This window comes from Sparus aurata, chromosome 4 (assembly GCF_900880675.1).
Source record: "Sparus aurata chromosome 4, fSpaAur1.1, whole genome shotgun sequence".
NCBI lineage: Eukaryota > Metazoa > Chordata > Actinopteri > Spariformes > Sparidae > Sparus > Sparus aurata.
In genome coordinates, this window is record NC_044190.1 from 38,215,815 (window position 1) to 38,238,393 (window position 22,579).

At 43.2% G+C, this 22,579-nt stretch overlaps 1 protein-coding gene across 4 annotated transcripts in view; it reads left to right on the plus strand.

Annotated features, from left to right (window-relative positions):
• The first annotated feature begins 2,707 nt into the window (after window positions 1-2,707).
• The window catches only part of LOC115580437 (CD82 antigen-like), a 36,911-nt gene continuing 17,039 nt past the window's right edge, over window positions 2,708-22,579 (plus strand). The window contains exon 1 of one of the 4 annotated variants that reach the window (XM_030414752.1): window positions 2,708-2,912. The gene's annotated coding sequence lies outside the window, so the exon portion shown is untranslated. Of the gene's footprint in view, window positions 2,913-3,206; window positions 3,392-4,834; window positions 4,859-12,059; window positions 12,241-22,579 lie in introns of those variants that run through there. The other 3 variants (XM_030414754.1, XM_030414755.1, XM_030414753.1) reach the window with 3 other exon arrangements.

Consider the following 22,579-nt stretch of genomic DNA (forward strand, 5'->3'; position numbering starts at 1 on the left):
AAAATCACTTTGCAGCTCTGAGATAAATAATCCTTTTGTGTGCAGGGTCTCAAATCTTTCACTTCAACTGGAGCAGAAGCGTTAACGTTGAGTGTAGGGAAACTCTAAGACCAGGAAAACTACTTGTCAGTGGTGTTAAATAAAGAACACGAGCACTTCTGACCCTGAACATCTGACGTGAGTCTTTGTGGGTTTATAGAAACAGAAATGAGGCCACTGGACCGCGACGTAACTCCAGTGAGAGAAGAAATCCTGGTTGTGAGTCAGAGCTCAGCAGCTCGCACAGTGTCATTAATCCTGAGCGTCACTCAGCTGTTATAAAACCATGTGGAGTCCAGAGATCCAGTGAGAACGTGTTGACTTCAGTCCGTCTCTTTGTTCACAGCACAATCACACAGTCAGCTGCGTCTGTACGTCCAACCACAGCCGAGGCCGGAGAATGACGCCTTTTATTACCGCCTCACGTTCCCTCGCACGCCGAGCTGACTGTATGTGCTGGAGTGTGTGGAGGAGCATTGTACTGTTCAGACCGACCCTGACTTCACCAGCACCACCCTCCTCCTCCTCCACTGTTATCTGAAAACCTTGTTCACAGGCAGAACCAGAACACTGACCTCATCTTCTTCTGTCTCTTTGAGTCGTTGGAAACTTTGTTATCAGCTGATTCCAGAGCTGTTAAACTGAAAGGTTCATGTATAAATCATTTTTACAGCAGTGGGGCTGTAGAACAACATTAGTTTGAGTTCCTTCATGCAACACAATCACCAGCAGGTCCGTCTGTATGTGTTGTCAGACGGCAGCTGGTTGATGTTTCGCCTCGTCGTCTAGTTAACATGCTCACAATATTAACTAAGTTGTTTACACGGCTGATGAAGAAGATTATGCCTCTTATATTCCTGCTGAGTGTGTTCCTGCTGTGGCTCAGGAGCAGAGCCAGCGTCTGGTTATTGGAAGGTTGCTGGTTCAGTTCCCCTGGTCTGCATGCTGAAGTGTCGATACTGGACCTCAGCTCCACTGATGGAGACCGGTGTGCGTTTGTGTCTCTGCCTCCCTTTTCTTTCTAAATCATCCATCAGCCCCTCGGTGTCACTGAGGTTCTGCAGTCTCTGAGGTTCTGACCCGGGGTTTCCTCCCGGGTCAGAGTTCTCCTGTATTTCTCCTGATCTGAGAATATGAGGTAAATGTGCTCGAGTATTTCTATTCCATGCAACTTTATACTTTTACTCTTCTTCAGCTGAGAGGCAAATACTTTTTACTCTGCTACGATTAATTGATCATGTTAATTTGCTGCATCAGAGTCAAAGTAAAACAATTCAAAATCAATTGTATTTATCAGCGATTGGTTAAAAAACTTACAACCACTGATTTTGTTAAGTTATCTGAATATCAGATCTGATAATCGATTGAAACAGAGATTATACATCCTGATGGTTCCCTGAAGGTTTCAAAGATTTACCCTGGAGAAGGTTCAGAGAACATTTCCTACAGTATCTCTACATGTTTCTCATCAATAATAAACTTCAGACAACCCTCAGGTTTAGTTCTGTAAACGTTTCACATGAAAAGTACCTTCAGGGAACCTTTAGAAAAAGTTCCCTACAGATTATCTAAAATTACACAAAATGACCTTCAAAGAAAGTTCCCTAAAGGTTTTCTTTAAAAAAAACAACTTTAAAGAATGTCCCTCGAACAACCTTTTAAGGTCACCAAGAATGTTCCCTGAACGTTCCTTGATGTTACATGTTTGTGTGTAACTATCTGTATCATTTACTTTGACTCGTAGGTTATTAATGATACTTTAGAGGTTTACTGGGAGTTTTATTTACAACCTTGAAAGAGCCTTTAGGGAACGTTCCCTGAACACAAATATACAATTCAGAGAGAGTTCCCTAAATGATTTTATTAGAAATAAATAAATAAATAAATAAATAAAAAAAACTTTAAAGAATGTCCCTTGTAGTACTTTAAAGACTAACAGAAACACTCAGGAAACCTGGCGTTACATGTTAGCGTGTAACTGTCTGTATAATTTACTTTGACTCATAGATTACTTTTGATACTTTAGAGGTTCACTGGGAGTTTTATTTACAACCTTTAGAGAATCTTCAGGGATTGTTCACTACAGATTCTCTGAGGGTTACACAAAAATAAAACTCAAAGAAAGTTCCCTAAAGGATTATGTTAAAAATGAATGCAAAAATAAAACAATTTAAAGAATGTTCCACTCAGCACTTTAAATGTTACCAAAAACCTTCAGGGAACCTTCAGGGAACGATCCCTGAATGTTCCCTGAATGTTCCCTGAATGTTCCCTGAAGGTTCCCTGATGTTACATGTTCACGTGTAACTATCTGTATAATTTACTTTCACTCAGATTACTTTCTGATACTTGTGTACATCTCATATCAGATGTTTCTACTCAGGTATTTGTGTTACTTAGTTACATTTCAGCAGATTTCGTTACTTTCATGAGTTTTGTCTTGACACTGAACATCATCATCTATAAACTCTTTACATGTTTTGATTTAATCTAAATTTTTCTGAAGCTGTCAGAGGGAGCAGAAGAAGAAAAGCGCAGTAGTTGAGTAAATGTACTTAGTTACATTCCGTGCGTGCAGGGCCGCCTGTGTTAATCCGCTGTGGTTGCGGGCTGTGCGGGGATTTAGGGGTTAAAGGAGGCCGGTGGACGCGTTAGTCCCGCTCTCTGCCACACGGGGGGGACCAGAGGAGTCCTGCAGCTCAGATCCAGTCTCAGGCTTTGTTACGAGCAGGAGGTCAGTCAGTCCGACCAGGAGCCCGATCACCGCACACAGACCCGCACACAGGACTGCACGCAGCCCCGCACAGCCCCGCACGGCACCGCACACAGGACCCGCACACTCCGCTTCTCTCCGCAGCTCGGCGCGACAACAGGTAAGTGTTGCGGGTCTGAGACTTCATGTTCAGGTTGTGTGAGCACGAGGCGCGCGCGGCTGCTCGGGTGATCAGGTTCAGATCGATCACCAGCCGGTGTCTCGATCCATCGATCGATCTGCAGTTTGAGGCAGTTTGTTGAGTTTCCTTCAGTGATGATGTGGCGGCTGAAGCCTCTCTGTCAGCCCGCGGGTTCAACATGAAGGATCTGAATCTGATCGATCTCTCAGATGATCAGTGACGTTTCATCTGTCGGAGGCTCCGGAGACACCGAGCGTGTGAACAAGTCAGAGTTTATTTAAAGGACGAAGACAAACCAGCAGAGTTCAGCCGAGGCTAAAAACAGCAGTTTTCTGAATGTAGTCTGGTGAAAAGAGAAACTGAAGCTGGTCAGCTGGACTTTGTTCTGACACGTTCTCAGAGCTGTTGACAGAACTCTGATATATTTGGGCTGATTGTGGTGAAATCCAACAGTTACAGTAAGTTTGATCACTTTTTACGTCCGGGAAGCTTTAAAGAAACTGTAAATTTAAGTTTTATTTGTTAAAGAATGTAAAACAGCAGCGTTTAAACCTGCAGCGTCCAACTCTGCACGTCTACTCACTGTCTGCATGTGCCACCTGGTTCAGAACCAGCTCAGAACCAGCTCAGAACCAGCTCAGAACCAGTTCAACCACTTGTCATAATCTTCTTTTATTCTGACTTTAGAGTCTCAAAGAAGACAAAGAATAATCACGTTCTCCAGAGAAAAGGCGAAAGACGAGGGCACAGAAACGTGTGTGTGTGTGTGTGTTAACGTGGTTCTGATTCAGATCGTCCTCAGACTCTCTAAACTGGATCTGAGTCCGCCTCCAGGGTCCAACACTGGATCCAGTTAAAGAGCGAGTCCACCAGAACATATTGAAACAATCAGATGAAGAGAAGAAGAACTCGTGCCCAGAAATCAGAGACGACTGCAGAACTTTCAGCCTGTTTCGGGCGATGAAGTGAAGCAGCGACAGATGATTTGTGTGAACGACCAGTCGATTGATCGTTAATCATCTTAACGCCTGAGACTTGATTGATCGTCAGAGGAGGGGATCGGCTGTTGTGGCAGCCGGAGGACGAAAATAAAACACAGATAGAGAAAGTAAAAGTAGATAAGAGATAAGAGACGAGGAAAGTCTGAAACTTTCCCAGTTAACATCAGATAACTCGTCAGCTGACAGTCACATTCATCAGGGATCAATCGATTTGTTTTTATCTGAGCTGATGCTGATTATTATCAATCAAGGAGACTGATATCTGATCATCGGAGCTACATGTGTAGACACTTGATAACCTTTGGTTATTTTGCAGATTCAGATTATTCATTGCTAATCGTCTCGTAACCAATCAGCTGGTGGTTACGAGACGATTAGCACTCAGAAGAGAAACTTTTACGATAGCATCAAAATCTCTATTTTTAAAACAGTAAGAAGTCTCGACACAACATGAAACTTTGCTGGTAGTATCACCAGGGTCTCTACACATGAACACGAGCATTGAGAACATTGTTTGTGTACACAGAGTTTACTAAAAAGAAGGTTTTTGAACAACTCACGTTAGCAGTAGCTTGTTCCGCTCGCCGCCGTCCTGCCAGTGGAGAAGTGTCGATCTCAGAATGTGACGTAACCTGGAGGACAGTTAAGGTGGAACTACTGTCTTCCAGCAACAACTATCCACGCCAGATCTCACGTGACTTTTCCGGCTTTTGGTTTTAGTATTGTTTCTTATCTGAGGCTCCTTTTCAACTTCAAGGTCAATATTGTTTTTCACTAACGACAAAACAACAAATTATCCTGCATTTATATGGAACTAAGCTTTAGGAGCGTTCCACCTTAACTGTCCTCCAGGTTACGTCACATTCTGAGATCGACACTTCTCCACTGGCAGGACGGCGGCGAGCGGAACAAGCTACTGCTAACGTGAGTTGTTCAAAAAGCTTCTTTTTAGTAAACTCTGTGTACACAAACAATGTTCTCAATGCTCGTGTTCATGTGTAGAGACCCTGGTGATACTACCAGCAAAGTTTCATGTTGTGTCGAGACTTCTTACTGTTTTAAAAATAGAGATTTTGATGCTATCGTAAAAGTGCTCGTAGCACTCCCATTGAAAATGAGTTTGACACAAAAACGAATATATGGTAAATCTTAAAAGTGCCTTTTTCATCATAATTATGCTTTTATATGACTCGGGTACATTAACAAAAAGACCTGAGGTTGCATTTTAGCGAGAGTTTCACTTTAACGAGAAAGCCGTCAAAAAAGGCTGAGAATTTTATTCATAAGGCAGGAAATAAAATATATCGCCGCGACTTCACGATTCGATAAAATAATCATGTTGTGATTATTCTGACAGACGTCACGTTGAGTAGAAATGATTATTTTTGCATCACAGTTTTGGTGTTTAAAGTCCCGACGATGTGACTTTTGTTGGCGTCGTGTCAAACAATCATGTTTTCTTACATCTGGAGAACAACATCTGTCTGTCGGCGTCACTGTAATCATGTTTGTCACATTTTGACATTGTTAGAAATAAAAAATGCGTGTTGGATAATGCACTTTTGTTAATCTTTCCATAAATCATAGAGCTCTAGTCCAACTCACTAATGTTTCTTCTTGTTTGACCAACAAAACATTCAGTTAATGATGATTTTAAAAGCAGTAAATTGTCATGTTAGAGAAACTGGAGCTGTTAAGTTTAATTTTAACACTTTTAATCAATCATGTCGTCGGTGACACGCGTAAATCGACTGATCGCTTCAGCCTCGAGGCCTCAATCAAACTCGCACCACTCTTCTTCTGCGCTGCGATCGACTGAACCTCTTTTACAAGCAGACCGTTCTGTGTTTACGAGAACCGGCCGGTCTGTGTTGCAGATGGGAATGTGGGTCAGCGTCGAGCATGGTGGCATCACGGCTCAGTCGATATTTCAGCTCTCCCTCCTCCCGTCCCCCCTCAGAGCTTTTTTCTCTCCTCAACATGTAAAGGCTGTAAATCAGTTCAGCTGCAGGTCGAAGCTTCCCCTCGTCTCCAGCGTGACCTTAATTACCTTTCCATACACCGGGAACAGACCGAGGAGTGTGTCTTGTCGAAGGGACGATGTTGTGCTGGAGTTAGCAGCTGTTAGCAGTTAAAGTTTGGACAAGAAACCAGAAGTTTTTCACTCAGAAGTCACTTTTTTTTTAGGAGCTGCGTGCCAGTTTGACTCAGGCTGAGATCTTTTAACACGAGACGAACCTGAAGTCTTCAGATACTTCAGATACTAAAGTCCTGCAGCAAACTGTACTTTGCATGCATGAAAAATACCCAGTAAAATGTTTCTGATGTTGTGGATCAACGTTGCTGCATTAATGTGCATGTTCTGTTTATGTCTGTGAAATGAAGTTTAGCTCCAGACTTTATCCCCTTTTATAAATGTTCATACGAGTTAAAGGGATATTCCGGTGTAAGTTTAATCCGTGGTCTAACACACCGTGAAACTGTGTTAGACTCCCTCTCGAGAGATCAAGTTAGCAGACCGCTAATTTACGGAGTTTTATCAACCTCAGAAACGACCGCACGACAACAATACACTGCAGTAAATGGATCCAAATATAAACCGCCACCAAAAAGCCACAAATAATGCTCAGAACAGCACCAAACTTCAGCAACAGTACAAATAGGGTCTCAGCACATAGTCCGGGGCATCTAACCTCCGCTAGCTTAGCTGGATTTCTACTGAAAAGCTGACTAAATTTACCACTCTTCTGCAGCAGCTTCCTGTTGACGGGAAGTCCCGACGAGTCGATTACCGAGTGCAGTAGAGTTCCGCGGCTCATGTATGAAAATGTATGATTATGACTCCATGGAAAAGCAATCAAAGTTCATATGTGTCTTACCTGCCAGTTTATAACAGTTATTATCGAGAGCGGACAGGGAAAAGAACGGAATTGAGCATTTCTAACCGCACTCGGTAATCGTCGCGTCGGGACTTCCCCGACCCGGAAGCTGATGGAGGAGAGTTGAACTCTGTTTTTAGCTTCACAATAGAAATCCAGCTAAGCTAGCGGAGGTTAGATGCCCCGGACTATGTGCTGAGACCCTATTTGTACTGTTGCTGAAGTTTGGTGCTGTTCTGAGCATTATTTGTGGCTTTTTGGTGGCGGTTTATATTTGGATCCATTTACTGCAGTGTATTGTTGTCGTGCGGTCGTTTCTGAGGTTGATAAAACTCCGTAAATTAGCGGTCTGCTAACTTGATCTATCGAGAGGGAGTCTAACACAGTTTAACGGTGTGTTAGAACAAGGATTAAACTTACACCGGAATATCCCTTTAAACTTGTATTTTCTCCTCACTGAATTAAAACCTGCTCACAGCTCTTCTCCCTCCTTCAGCGTCTCTGCACACAAATTGAAAACAGCAATTCAGATATTCAACAAACCTTGAAATAATCAAAATCTTCCAAACAGTATTATAAAACCTTCACAGCCTGCAGTGAGTTCAGCGCCAGAATTTCAACATATTTGCAGAATCGTGGTTTTAACTGGACAGATAAAGAATTGTGATCTGAGTAGTAACTAGTAACTTACGCTGTCAGATGATGTAGTGGAGTAAAACGTTAAGTATTTGTTCTGAGATGGAGTGAAGTCGTGTAAAGTTGCTTAAAATGTAAAAACACTTGCTTTGTATTTGTACTTGAATACAGTATTTGAGTAAATGTACTCAGTTACATTTAGAACACAGGTTGAGCTGAATGTGGCCTGAAGTTACCTGCAGACTCACACTGAGGCTGTAACCTGCTCACCTGGTTTGGTGGAATTGCCCTGCAGGTAATTATCGGTTAGAATGAAGTTTGAGCTGCTCGCGAACAACAAGGAGGATTTTTAATGTCGCGGAATCAAAAGTAAAAGCAGCTTCAGATGGAAATATAAAAGTAAAAGTACCTTAAATGTGTACTTGTACTTGTTTGCATCCAACACTGTAGTTGTTTTTTTTCCTATTTTCTGAGATTGTATCTAAAATGATTGATTGATTGATTAGGAATCAGAATAGAACACAGTTTCTGGTTATTGATCCAGTGTGTTGGTGTTGGCTGTGGTGAGTTTGAGTGCAGCAGGAAACAGGAGAGCTGTCGGGTTGTTTGTCTCTTCTTGTTTACATGCTTCACGTTGTGGGAGTGAGTACGAGTACGACTCCATTTTTCCCACAACCCCCTCCTCCTTCCCTGCAGCGTCGTCATGGTAACCGGCACAGCTTGCTCCTTTCAGCGGGCCTCGAGTCGTCTGCGAGGCCCCCGAACTGGTTTTTTTGCCACCGAGCGGTCAGACGTTGAATTAATTATGGTGGGCGGGGTTCGCTGGCTGACTGACGAGCCCGGGCAGAAGCTCTCTTTGTCTGGGTGAAGAGCAGCCGCCCTCCTCCTCCTCCTCCGTCACCGACACACCGCAACCAGGAAGCTGCAGATCAGGAGCCACTTTAAAACTTCATTTATGTTCAGCTGCTTCAAGTGTAAAGATTTATTCTGTGAGTTTCTAAAGGTTCAAATTAACGTCAGTGAAATGAAGGTCAACACAACAGTGTGAAAATACAAAATATAAAACTAAATCGTCCCTGTGAGTGTTTTTTATCATTATATATGACATGATTAGATGGTTTATTCCCTCCAAAGGGTCACAAGATGAATCTGAGATGATTTAAAGCAACATTATGTAGAAATTGGCAAATTGTGCATTCAGTTTTTGAGAAAAATTATACAAAATTATTATTGTTGTCCGGCAGAATCACTCGAGCTAAGTTGGTCTGGTGGCTGTTGGTGATATCTACAGTTTATGATTATCTGATATTTACATGTTTAATCTGATCAACAGAATATTGATCAGCAGCTGTTTTGATGATCGATTTCTGTTCTCAGTGTGATTATTTCCCTGGTTGCAGCTTTCACATGTGAGGATTTGCTGTTTGAGTGGATAACTTCTCTGTTTTTGGTTTGTTAGGAGAAAAACTGAAAAATTGATCATCCGGTATTTTCTGATGTTTACCCAACAAGAGATCAGCTGGTAGATAAAAGGATCATTTGTTGTTATCTGTTTTGTTTATTGGACCGCTGCCACGTCCGTAGTATTTCTGTATCCACACGTTTTGTTTCCGTCTGCTCGGGTTTCTCCGGACGAGGTGTGGAGCTGGTGTTGAAGTTCAGACCGGCTTCGTATTGTCTCACACGCAGGTGAAAGACAGAAAGGTGTGTCGGGTGTCTCTGATCAACAAGAGAAGAGGGCGTCTCTCAAACCTGAAGCAGGAGGGTGAGCGCTGGTGTGTCGAGTTTCCACTTTTGTTACTGGAAAGAAAATCGTGTCTGAAAGCTTCATTGTTGAATTGGACCCTGAGGGGGGGTTGTTTCAGGTGTGTGTGTGTGTGTGTGTGTGTGTGTGTGTGTGTGTGTGTGTGTGTGTGTGTGTGTGTGTGTGTGTGTGTGTGTGTGTGTGCGCGTATAAATCACAAAGATCTGCAGGTTATTTGATCATCAGCTGTAATCGAGAGTTGAAGTAAAATATTTAAGATTTCTTTTTCTGTGCCGATACATACATTCTTTTCAAAATAAAACTACACATTTTAGAGTGGGCTTTTATTGTGACGAGCCCAGGACACAGCTGTCAGGTGGATGGATTACAGGTGATCTGACCCTGATTCGTTCCTCCGGACATCCAGAGGAAGCTGCCTTTGATCTGACGGTATCCCTCCAGTGATGTCACTCTGTGGTGAAGTTGCATTGTGGGTAATGTAGGCCCCCAGTTTGGAAAAGGAAGCAGGACGTGTGGAATAAAAACGATGAAATCTCTGGTTTGTTTTTAAACTGTCCAACAGTGTTACAGGAGAGCAAAGCTAGACTGGTGGACTTCTTTTCATAACCTGCTGCCTACATTACCCACAATGCATCTTATCCTCATAGTGACATCACTGGAGGCAGTTTATCAGATTACATGCAGCTTCATGCTACTTCTTTCACACGTGTAGCAGAACTTTTATGTTTGTTGGACTTCGACTATCAACACTCTGACAGTTTTCTGCCGTCTGAAACTTTTTGTCTGCCGGAAAAATCTTTTTACTTGGAGCCAAATCCTCTTTTCCGGCTGTTGAAGGTTACAGTAGTTTAGTGTTGCAGCTACACGGTCGGTTGCTTTAACTGGTGGGAAGCCAGTGAGGGATCTGGTTTCTGCTGCTCCAGTGGAGACGGCTGGTCGCTCGGCAGCGCGATGTTGTGAAATTATAAACTCCTCGTTAAACCACAGCAGGCCGTCGTCACCGAGCTTCACGGGTACTCAGTCCAAAGTCCAGAAGTAAAGCTGCTGTAGCTGTTTCTCCCTTTGCTTCCTGTCTGTATGCTAAGCTAAGCTAATATTAAGTTTTAGCAGATAAACACGAGCATCAGATGAATCCTCTGTTTGTTCTGCTGCTCCAACATGAGATTTGAATTTTGAGGCTGTAAATAGATCGAGAGCCGCTCATGAAGACGGCGGCGGCGTCGAGGACGAGCGAGACAAAAGAGACGATTGTTGTCATTGTTGTTGTTGATGTTGTTGTCGTGGCTCCTCCTGCACATTTCTGCATGAGTCAAAGAGTGTAAGACACACACACACACACACACACTCACTCACTCACGCACACACACACACACACACACACACACACACACACACACACACACACACACACACACACACACAGCTGCAGAGAGTCAGAAGTGACGAGCAGCAGACTGATGACATCACGACGTCCAAACTGTCAACGAACAAAAGTTAAAGTACAAAAACAACGAGATGCAGAAGTTCAGCAGCTAATCGTTATTTTAATCTCCATTCATCTGTTAATCTGATAATTATTATCTTGATTAATTGATTCCCCGGAACACAAAGTGACGATGAGAAGCTCACAGACGATTTAGAAAGAAAGAGCGGCAGTAAATCCTCAGACGTAAGAAGCTTAAATGGCACATTTGGTATTTTGTGCTTGAAAAACAACTAAATGATGAAGATGATCTAAAAACAGTCGCCTTTTTTTTCATTCTCGACTGAGTAATCAATGAAGTGATCTCTTCAGTATCAGTGTCTCACTTCTGCTCTCATGTCGCCGTCCATCGCAAGACAGAGTCGATGTTTCCGAGTCGTTTTCTTCGACTTTCAAGACTTCAAGGAATGAAAAACGGCGTCCACACATTTGTTGTTGTTACGACACATTTAACAACACGACAACATATGAATTAAAAAGTGATGAAAGGATAAAAGATGATTGTTTTTTAGAGTGCAGCATCGAGCTCCGTCTGTTTACAAGACATTTAATTAAACCAGTCACAGTCGCTGGGACACAATGTTATATATATTTATTTTAAAAAAGAAATTACTTTGTGTCTAATAAATTTACATGAGGGGAATAATAGTTAAGAATTTGTCTTGGACAGTCGCAAAGTTTATCAAGTTTCCTTGAACTCAACAACTCACCGACTGTTTTAGACGTTTTTTAAATGGAGTCTGGTGACGTTTGACAAACTTCTGCAGAGATTCACTGTTAAAATGTTAAAATGACGACTGACCGCTCACGTTTCTGCTCTGCTGAGCTGATTAAAGGAGCTTCAGCACTTTTATAACGAACGTTTCCTCGTAACACACGACGCTAATGATTAACGTGGACGAAGTCAGCAGACGACTGAGAGCAAAACTGCAGAATATTTACTGCTGGAATCTTTTTCAACTGTGAATATTTGCCAGTTTTCTTTGATGAAACTAAACAGAACAGTTTCTGGGTTTTTTCAGAATAAAACAAGTAATTTTAAAGATGTCGGCTTCGACTTCATGCTCATTTCTTTTATCATCTGATTAAACCCGTCGTTAGCTTCTGCTGCGGCTCATCAGCGAGCTGTGAACAGAGACGAGAGCTGTGGAGGGATTTTATCTGTGCGACACAAAGCGGCTCAGAACAGATGAAACAGAAAGTTGCTTCATGTTTACTGTGGTGGATTATTTTCACTGTGCGGAGGAACGAACAGCAGCCGCCTGTCGACTGAAATCTGCAGCTGTGCCGACTCAAAGACAAACAGTCGGAGCGCCGGCGACCTCGAGGACGCCGTTATCTGTCGGATGTGTCAGACGCGCGTCATCACATCGGACAGCAGAACCGGCTCGACTGCATTCTCCGTCGAGTGCGTGTGAAACAGAAACCGGCTCAAAACAAACAAACAAACATCAGAACAAGTCCCGACAGAGACGAGAGAAAAGACCCTGAAACCAGAACCAGAACATCACGCCAGATACAAAGAAACAAGAGACGGACACATGTGAGCAAAAGTCCTTCTTATTTTCAGTTTCAGTTCACTCTTCCTTCAGGTTCATGATCCAGAACGACTCGGTTCTGTTCGGGAACAGATCGTGATTTGACTTAAAAACAGTTTTGTCACTTTTCTAACTTCGGTTTCGATCTCGCAGCTTCTCTAACGACGGCCTCCTTTGCTTTTTCGACCTGAACTCCTTCTTAAACTGACTTGTCGCTCCTCGTAAGGTTTCACCTGACGTCCACTCGAGGACGCGTCCAGGCCGCAGGTACCAGCCAATCACAGCACAGCTGGGTCAGACTGGAGAGCGATTTGTCTTGGGGAGTAAATGCTTTTCATGGAGGTGCTATGAGCGAAGGGTGAGACGAGGGGTGTTCAGTTGGTTGTTGAATGTGTTGGATTCTGATGCATTTGTAGCTTTAAATACGTGACAGCAGCTTGAAGAGTCAGAACACCGATAAAACCCTCGACTGGGTTCTGTTCAGAACCACCTGCTCCGATCTTCAGTTTCCTCAGCGAGGCTCGTTTGTGGATCAGCAGCAGAGAGCTGTGTGTTGTTGTTGTGCCTGGAACAACCAGGCGAGCAGGAGGAGTTTGTTTTGTTCGTTACAACTCAGAACGAAACCAAAGAAATGAAACGGCAGCGATGTGATCTGGAGGTTCGTCTCCGCTGCTGCAGCTCGTCAGGTTGAATCTCATCCAAACAGTTTAAAACAAAACCACTCGACGATTATCTGTGTTTAATATCGGAGTTTGTCTGCTGTGGTGATTAGATATTCCTCCACAGCAATCTGACTAAAACCATCAATAAACCAGTTTGTATTCGTTCATGTTGAGACTTGTGTAACTTGTATGATTTTTAACGGAGGCTGAAGATTTTACAGATTAAAAGTGTAATAATCAAATATATTATATCTCCTCAGGCCTCATTTTACACCCTGTGTTCTTTAAAACCAAGATTTATTAATATCAGATGATAAAGACGACAATAACAGAACATCAGTCAGGCTCCAAGATAAAGATCGTTACGACTCATCAGCTGTTTCGTCATAAATCCACATGAATCTCTAAATCTGAACATTCGCTGAGTAACTCAGATTGTTGAACTCTGTTTTGTGTTTTACAGTCGATTGTATAAAAAGCTGCGAGTTGGACTGACACACAAACTTCCTCCTGCTTGTCATGTAAGTGGTAATTAAGTCACACATCTGTATAATTAGTGCGACACTTCTGTCCTCCAGATGTGATTCATGACCCTCTGATTATAATCCACGGTGGCTTTCTTGGCCCTTCTTGAAAAAACCCGGGTCGTGTTTTCTCTGGTTCTGGACGTTAATGATCCTGCAGCTCTTCAGTTACAGTAACGATCCAAAAACCAACACAAACACTTTATTTTGTCTTTATCAGCTGAACTAAATATCTGATGTTTTTTACCTGATTTATGTTTTCTACTTTCAGTCAGAGTCTTTTACAGTCGGGCTCTCTGACGCCCTCAATTTAATATCGTGTGTTGAATTATAAACATACAAATGTTCAGCAGAGAAAACTACGATTGGCACAGCTGACACCACGCTCTGCTCCTATTGGTCGACGGCACTGAATATGTCGTCAGAACGTCCAAAACATTTCTGACATGTTCGTCTCTTTGTTGCCGACGTCGTCCTCCATCTGTCGGGGTTTAATCAGGCTGAGATCAGCAGAACACACACTTACTCTTCACTCTGTTCTTCATGAGTCTCCGTCCGATCTGATTGGATCTGAAGGAGTGTTTGACCTTTGACCTCGGCAGGACTCGTGTTGAAGGAGACGCTGAGTGTTTTCTGCAGCCTCAGCAGAGACGAGCTCAGCGGCTCGTGTGTGTGTGTGTTTGTGTGTGTGTGTGTGTCAATAGCGAGCTCTGTGTTTTGTCTTTTTTTTAACTGGGTCTTCCGTTCTCTGTGACCGGCGAGGCGGGTCGGACTGGACCCAGTTTACAGTCTGTGTGAACTGGGTCAAAACGTCTGACGCCACACGTTCGACCTGCAATAAAAAAATCATTCAAACACATCGTCCGGTTCTCGACTCACTCGCTGTCGTCGTAACGAGCTGCAGACTCTCTGCGGGTCGTCAGGGTCACGGTTCTATTCTAGTTTTTGACTTGTTGCACATTTTTGCACAGGCGGACTTCAGAGAGAAGAACGGCAGCTGTAAATAGACTCCTCTCTGTGTTTTGTATCTTAAAGACATTTAGAAAAAGCTTCAGGATGACGAGTAAATGAAAACATCGTGCAGGAAGCCGAAGCAGACGCCTGTTAAATTTAGAAGTTGCCACGGAGCCACTTTGTGCTGCGGCTGCTGAACATGCAGAGCTTTTGTCTCGGGAGACTTTTGTCCGACCAGAAGGAGGTTTCATGAACGTTTGTCATGTTTAGAATGTTTTAGGTCGCAGTGAAGGCACCGTGACGTCATTTAAAGGATCAGTCTGCTAATATTCTGCATTTTATCCATTTTATTTAGACCAAAACCAACAATGAGGAGTAGAAAGTAGCCTCCTGTGTGAATCATGACAGGATCTCTTATACCTCTGAGCCACACGACTGACGGCCAAGAACATGCTAACACTATTTAATCACAATTTCCCTGAACACTTTATGTTTTCTCTCTGTCAGTTACTGAGCTGTTGTTGTTGCTCTTTGACTAAGCTAGCAGCTTATTAGCTTCAGTTGCCAACGAGCGTTCAGAAGACACATTTGTGCGTGGTTACAAAACAAAAACATGACAGTGACAATCAATCAGTGGAAAATATTCAGCACCATCAGTCTCTGTGTTGTTGTGAATGCCTGCAGGGCTAATTGGTGAAAACTAGACAGGTCAAGCTAGCAGCTTACACAACAAGGAGGTGTAGCGATGCAACAGGAAGTTAGCATCGCCCTGAATACCTCTGTTAGCTTGCTCAGAAACTTGTTAGCTTAGATCTGAAAAGATTTTCACCAATAAATTTGATGGATTTGTACGCTGCAGCAGAACGAGTGACAGTGAAATTAGTCTTTGGAAAATAATTTGTTCTAGAAGTTGTTGTTGTTGTTGTTGTTGTGAATGTTTACTGGTGAATAACCATCACAAACGAGCTAGCTGCTAACACAATAGCCAGCCAGGCTAACACTGGTGCTGCTGTTTCTTCCTTTTCCTGCATTTTGTTCTCCGCTGTAGTCTTCACCATTTTGTAAGTGAAAAGATACCAAAGAGGGAAAACAAAGCATGCTAGCTGACAGTTAGCAACCTGTTAGCTTAGCACTGACAGTTCATACAGATACATATTTGTACTCCCGTCACAAAAGTGAATATCTTGCAGCCGTTTATGCTCCAAGAGAAGAGGCTGAATAAAACTGGACGGTGACAATTAGCTTATGCTACGTTGGCATCCTCCATTTTATTGTTCTTTCTTCAGTGAAATCTTCACCCGGTAATCTTCTCATAGTTTGCGTTTTAAGAACAGGCCTGAGACGTTCGGGGTAATTTGAGGTTTCAGTCTCTGCTGGTCTGTTAACGTTTCAACTCGCTCTGTTTGGACTCTGTAATATCTTCCATCTGGCTTCGCTGCGACCGTTTGCCAGAATATCTTTCCCATTACATATTCTCCTCCCTCTGTCATCCCTGCAGGTGCCCTCCCCCCCCTCACCCCTCTAAACTGGCACAGGCGGCGCTGTAACAGTAACCCAGTTACAGTGATGGGAATGTGGGTCGGTACACGGGCCCTGTGCTCACGCTACGGGCCTCACTGCCAGCAGGAAACATCGAGCCAGGCCTCCATATTTCACCCAGTTTTCCATAGATTTATTGGACAGTAAGAGGCCATTACTGTACGAATGGGTGAGGAGGGGTGAGGAGGAGGGAGGAGGGAGGAGGAGGGATGCCTGCAGGGAGGTGAAGAGATGCTGCGTTCATGTCAGAGTGCATTTCTGTAAATATGAGCCACCGCAGACGGAGGAAGGTCGTTGACATTCAGCTGCTGGTGGAATCGAGTCGGATGAGTTTTAATGTGTTTGGATTTGAAAACTTCGGCTCGGATTATTAATCAAAGTATGAAGAATGATCAAAGCCCGACTACAGACTTCCGGTTTGGTCGAGATGGAGTAGGCACGCTTCGAGTCTCGCTCCCGCAACCATTGACAATTTCACACAATAAGACCCCGAAAGTCACAACAAAGCGGCATCAGTCGAGTGATTTAGTCTCTTCTGACTGACACACCACTGAAATATGTCGACATATGCAACCAGACAGACGGTGAAAGACCAGGGTGCTAAAGGCAGTCCCTCTCACGAGGCCGGCGACGAGTTTAGCATGGCGGCCATTGCTAACCTCCTGGAGGAACACCGCCAAGCCCTCTCCGCTGACTTTAAAACTTCCATTTCAACACTCGAAACCAAGTTGGACCACGTTCACACCATGGTGTCAGACCACGCTCAGAAAATAAGCTCGCTCGAGGCAAATGCTAACTTACAAGACGAACGTCTGCTAACATTGGAGTCATCCTGTGCTACGCTAATGAAGAGCAACGATAAGCTGCTAGCTAAAGTTAGCGACCTGGAGTCCCGGAGTCGGCGAAACAATATCAGAGTGGTCGGCATACCTGAGTCAGTGGAGGGGCCGAAGCCCACAACCTTCTTCGCAGAGCTGCTCATGGAAGTTTTTGGCGAAGGCTTCCTGGAATCACCGCCAGAATGTGACAGAGCTCATCGTACGCTATCCGAGAAACCGAAGCAGGGGCAGAGAGCACGGCCCGTCATTATCAGGTTGCACAGGTACCAGGTGAAGGAGAGGATCATACGGGAGGCCCGAGCCAGGAGGGGCAAGCTACATTACCGAGGCTCCCCCGTATCCATCTACGAGGACTACGCCCCGGAGGTGGTAGAACAACGCCAGAAATACCGAGAGGTGATGTCGGAGCTTTACAACCTGGGCTTCAAACCTGCACTGTTATTCCCTGCCAGGCTTTTCATTGTGGTGAAAGATGGAGGTAGGAAGAGACTTTCTTCGGTCTCCGAGGCTAAAGGCTTCATAACATCCATCCGCACGGAGGAGGTCTGACGGCTGGGTCCGTTTAAGACCTGCATACTCTAAGCTGTCTTGGTGGTCTGTATTGGCCCATAAACACTTTCATTGTTACTTTCTTCATATGGGTTTACATCGTTTAACTACTTCTACCTCATAACGGACGTTATTGTTGTACATGCAGAATGTTCTGCTGATCTGTGACATCTTACACAGCCATAGGCAGTCACCGATTTACCTCTGTTCACCTTTTTTGTTCTGTCTTTATGTAAATTATTCGCCCGCCGGGTCTGGAACACAGTTCCTGATGTTATGTTTACGTAAGTTTTTTTTCTGTGACTTAGGGGTCAATTATTGTTAGGTAAGGGAAGGGACCCCGGAAGTTTAGTTTAGCTGTTAGCTATGAGCTGGAGAGCTCAGATGATGTTTCTTGTCTTGGGTGTAACCCTCAGAGTGGTCACGAATATTGTTTTTGTTTCTCTTTCCCTTTGTTATTCTTTATTTTTATTATTGTCATTCTCTTTTTTTTTTCTTTTTTCTCCCTCGCTCTCTCTCGTTCCCTTTATCAAAGTTCAGAATACATGGGGCCATACAAAGTCAATCTAATCGGTAGTTCTTGTTCCTATAGATGGCTAATGCTGTGAAGACAGGTAGTGGAGTGCGTCTAATTTCCTGGAATACTAAGGGCATGAATAACATGATTAAAACTGGCAAAGTCTTGACACAGTTACAGTATCTTAAAGGGGATGTGATGTTTCTGCAAGAAACGCATCTCAGAACATCTGACACCCCACGAATTAAGAGGGCGTGGATGGGCCATTTATTCCATTCAAAATTTACAGATAGAGTTAGAGGAGCAGCCATCATTATTCATAAAAGGGTCCTGTTTAATCCAATAAATGTCATTTTAGATACTGATGGTCGCTTTGTCATAGTTTCGGGCACGCTTCAGAATGTACCAGTGGTCTTAGTTTCAGTTTACGCACCCACCTGGGACGATGACCAGTTTTTTACGAGGCTCTTTGCTAAAATCCCAAACGCTGACAGTCACCACATCATCATAGGTGGGGATTTCAATCTGGTGCAGGATGTGACTCTCGACAGATCTTCCCCTACACAAATCACACTACACAAATCAGCGAGCGTAATCAAAACATACACATCACAGCTGGGCATCTCAGATCCCTGGAGGTTTAAAAACCCCTGTGGTAGAGCTTTCTCTTTTTTTTCCCATGCACACCACACATTCTCCCGAATTGATTTCTTTTTACTTGATAATAATCTCTTAGACTGTGTGAATGCGTGTGAATATCACCCAATAGCCATTTCTGACCATGCTCCTACTACAGTTGACATTAGTCTGCCACAAGATACAATTCCACGTGCACTATGGAGGTTCAGCTCGTACTTGCTGTCTGATAATAACTTTAAAGATTTTGTTGCGGCTCAAATTCGTTTCTACATAGATTTTAACGACACCCCTGATGTCAGCAGTAGCATTTTGTGGGAAGCACTTAAAGCCACTACTCGGGGACACGTGATCTCTTATATTTCCCAAATGAGAAGGGCTGAACGGGCTAGACTAGTGGAAATTGCAGATGAACTTCTGAAACTCGATGAAACTTACTCCACCTCTCCATCCCCTATCCTCTATAAGAAACGTCTACTATTACATTCGGAGCATGATCAGTTAATGACACGAGTAGTGGAGAGACAGCTGCGACAATCGAAACAAAACTTTTTTGAGCAGGGTGATAAGGCAGGGAGACTTTTGGCACAGCAGGCCCGCGCAGTTAGCGCTTCTAGATTGATTTATCAAATTAAGCTACCTGACGGTAGCCACACTTCTGATCCAGTAGTTATCAATAAGTCTTTTTCTGATTTCTATTCCACTCTGTATACTTCTGAATGCACCCCAATTACTGAAACGACCCCAAACCCTTTAGACCGGTTAACATTTCCTCAAATTGACGTAAATATTGCCAGAGAACTGGGTAGACCCATCTCTTCATTAGAGGTGCATAAAGCAATCAATTCTATGCAAAACAGGAAATCTCCGGGTCCCGATGGTTTCACAGTCGAGTTCTTTAAGGCATACTCGATGCTATTAGTCCCCATCCTTGTGAGAATGTTCAATGATTCCTTTACTGAAGGCAGACTGCCAGCGACCTTGTATGAGGCGTCTATTTCACTGCTTCTGAAGAAAGACAGGGATCCTACCTCCTGTGGTAACTATAGACCAGTCTCTCTTTTAAATGTAGATTGTAAAATTTTGGCTAAGGTTCTCGCCCTCCGCCTTCAAAATGTGATGTCATCGATAATTTCATTGGACCAGACAGGATTCACATTAGGGAGACATTCATTCTTCAACACCAGAAGGCTGCTGAATATCTTATCCTCACCCGCACCCAACACTCCTGAAGTCGTAGTGGCGCTTGATGCAGAGAAAGCCTTCGATCGGGTCGAGTGGGGCTTTTTATTTTCTGTTTTAGAGAAATTTGGCTTTGATTCTAACTTCATCTCTTGGGTTAAACTTTTATATGCTACCCCATCTGCCTCTGTTAATACTAACGGTGTCCATTCAGCGTACTTCCCTCTTAAACGTGGGACCCGGCAGGGCTGTCCGCTCTCACCCTTGTTGTTCAATATAGCCATTGAGCCACTAGCTATCTGGCTTAGGAACCAGGATGAGTTTGAGGGCATCACTCGTTTCGGCCAAGTCCACAAACTCTCCTTATATGCTGATGACCTTCTCTTATTTATTTCAAACCCCACATCCTCCCTCACCTCAGTTCTGTCAATTCTGGATCAGTTTGGACGCCTATCAGGGTATAAATTGAACATTCAGAAAAGCGAGCTATTTTTTGTTAACAATTTGGCGAGATCACTTCCACAATCCATATTTCCTTTCAAAATAGCTGAAGAGGGATTCAGGTATCTGGGGGTGTTTATTACCAGCTCCTTCAGGGAACTTTATCTTAAGAACTTCCAACCGTTATTAGACAAATGCAAGTCAGACTTGTCCAGATGGGCTGCCCTTCCTCTGTCCCTTGCAGGCCGAGTTAATCTCATCAAGATGGTTATTCTTCCGAAATTTCTGTATCTTTTTCAACACATCCCAATTTGTCTCAATAAATCATTTTTTGCTAATCTCGACCAACAATTTAATGCTTTCATTTGGCATAATAAACCAGCCCGTATTAAAAAACATATTCTTCAACTTTCTAAGTCTGAAGGGGGACTGGCACTGCCAAATTTTCGCCATTACTTTTGGGCCTGTAACATTAATAAACTTCTATACTGGCTTCATGATAAAAGTGTAGACGCCTGCCCACCTTGGGCTCACACTGAGATATCATCTTCTTCCTGTTCTTTGCACTCTATGATTTGCTCACAGCTCCCCATAAGTGCCCATAAGGTCTCAACTAATCCAGTTGTAACCAATACAATTAAAATCTGGACCCAGTTCAGGAAGCAGCATGGCTTACATAGGGCTTCGGTTCTTGCTCCAGTTTCGAAGAATTATGCATTTCTCCCCTCCTGCTCTGATCCTACTTTTTGCATGTGGTCAAATAAGGGCCTCAGAACTCTTAATGACCTATATGATGAAGGTGTTTTCATGTCTTTTGCAGCTCTATCAGAGAAATACAGCTTCCCTAATAGCCACTTTTTTCGGTACCTTCAAATGAGACACTTTATCCAAAAGCAGTTCCCACATTTTCCAAACCGCCCCCCTGAAGCTGAGATCGACCAGTTCCTGTCTCTCAACTTGCAACAAAAACGACTGATATCAGTTATCCACAATAAGATTGCACTTTTAAGTCCAGCCCCCACAGCATCACCTAAAAATGCATGGGAAAAAGATTTGGGGGTAGACATTACTGTGGTCCAGTGGAAGGACATTTTGAAGCTGATCCATTCTTCGTCTATATGTGCCAGGCACGGTCTACTGCAGTGGAAGGTGCTTCATAGGGCCCATTTCACTAATGCTAAATTGGCAAAGATATATTCCAGTCACAGTGATGCTTGTAACCATTGTAAACAGTCCCCAGCTGATCATGCACACATGTTCTGGACATGCCCAGGGCTGACCGACTTTTGGTCCGATATATTCCAAACCCTCAAACAGGCTCTCAACATAAGTTTAGAACCAAACCCCCTGACTGCTCTTTTTGGCCTCCCTCCGACTAAAAATTTCCCCAATACCACACAGCGCGTCATGGCCTTTACTACCCTGCTTGCCAGGCGAACCATTCTCCTCAAATGGAAGCATGTCTCTCCCCCGACTCACAACAGCTGGATACGTGAAATTTTACAGTGTTTGCAGTTGGAGAAGTTAAGGTTCTCACAGAAGGGATCTTTGACAGCATTCCATAAGACCTGGGACCCACTGATTGCTTATATTAGTAACAGCGTTACTGTTACTCCTGATGATGCAGAGAATGCTTCTTAAAAGCTGAGGAGAGAGAGAGAGAGAGAGGAGCCCCCCCCCCCTTTATTTATTATTATTTATTTACTTATGTATTTTATTTTAATTTATTTTTGTACTACTTTAAGTATTCATTATGTTGCTAGATGTCATTATGTAACAATTTTGTTGTTTATTGTGACTATATCTGATATGGGTTGTCGGGAGGGATAGTGGGATTCATGTTGGGGTTTTCTGTTATTCTAAGGCGGACACTCGGACATAATGCGATACTGTTGTACTTCTCTGTAATGTCTGCAAAAAATTGAATAAAGAAATGTGGAAAAAAAAAAAAAAAAAAAAGTATGAAGAATGCAAAGTGGGGAAGTTGGGAAGCTTCAGCTATAACAAATTATAGTTATAATTATTATATTTTGTCAATTGATTAATTGTTTCAGACATTTTCTGGCTCCAGCTTCTTAAACGTGAGGATTTTCTTCAGATTTCTGACTGTTAATTACGAGTGTTTGGATTTTTGGACTGTTGGCTGGAGGAAAAAAGCAATTTGAAGACCTTCTGGGAGATTGTGATGAGCAATTTCCCCATTTTTATAGATTAATCATTTAAATGAAGGGAAACGATTGGAGAGAAAGATTGCTGAGTCTCCAGATGTCAAATATTGACGATGTGATTTACAATTTCCTTCTGAATATCGACACGAAGCTGTTTCTGCTTGACGAGCGATCGATGATCTTCCTCAATAGATCGATCCTGACTTCAGCTGTCAGCTGAACACAGTTGAGAAAGAATCACAACATTTCCTTCTGAAATGTAGAAGAGAAAAAGTGTAAAGTACCCCAGAAGTCCAGTACTTGAGTAAATGTACTCGATTACATCCCCCCGTC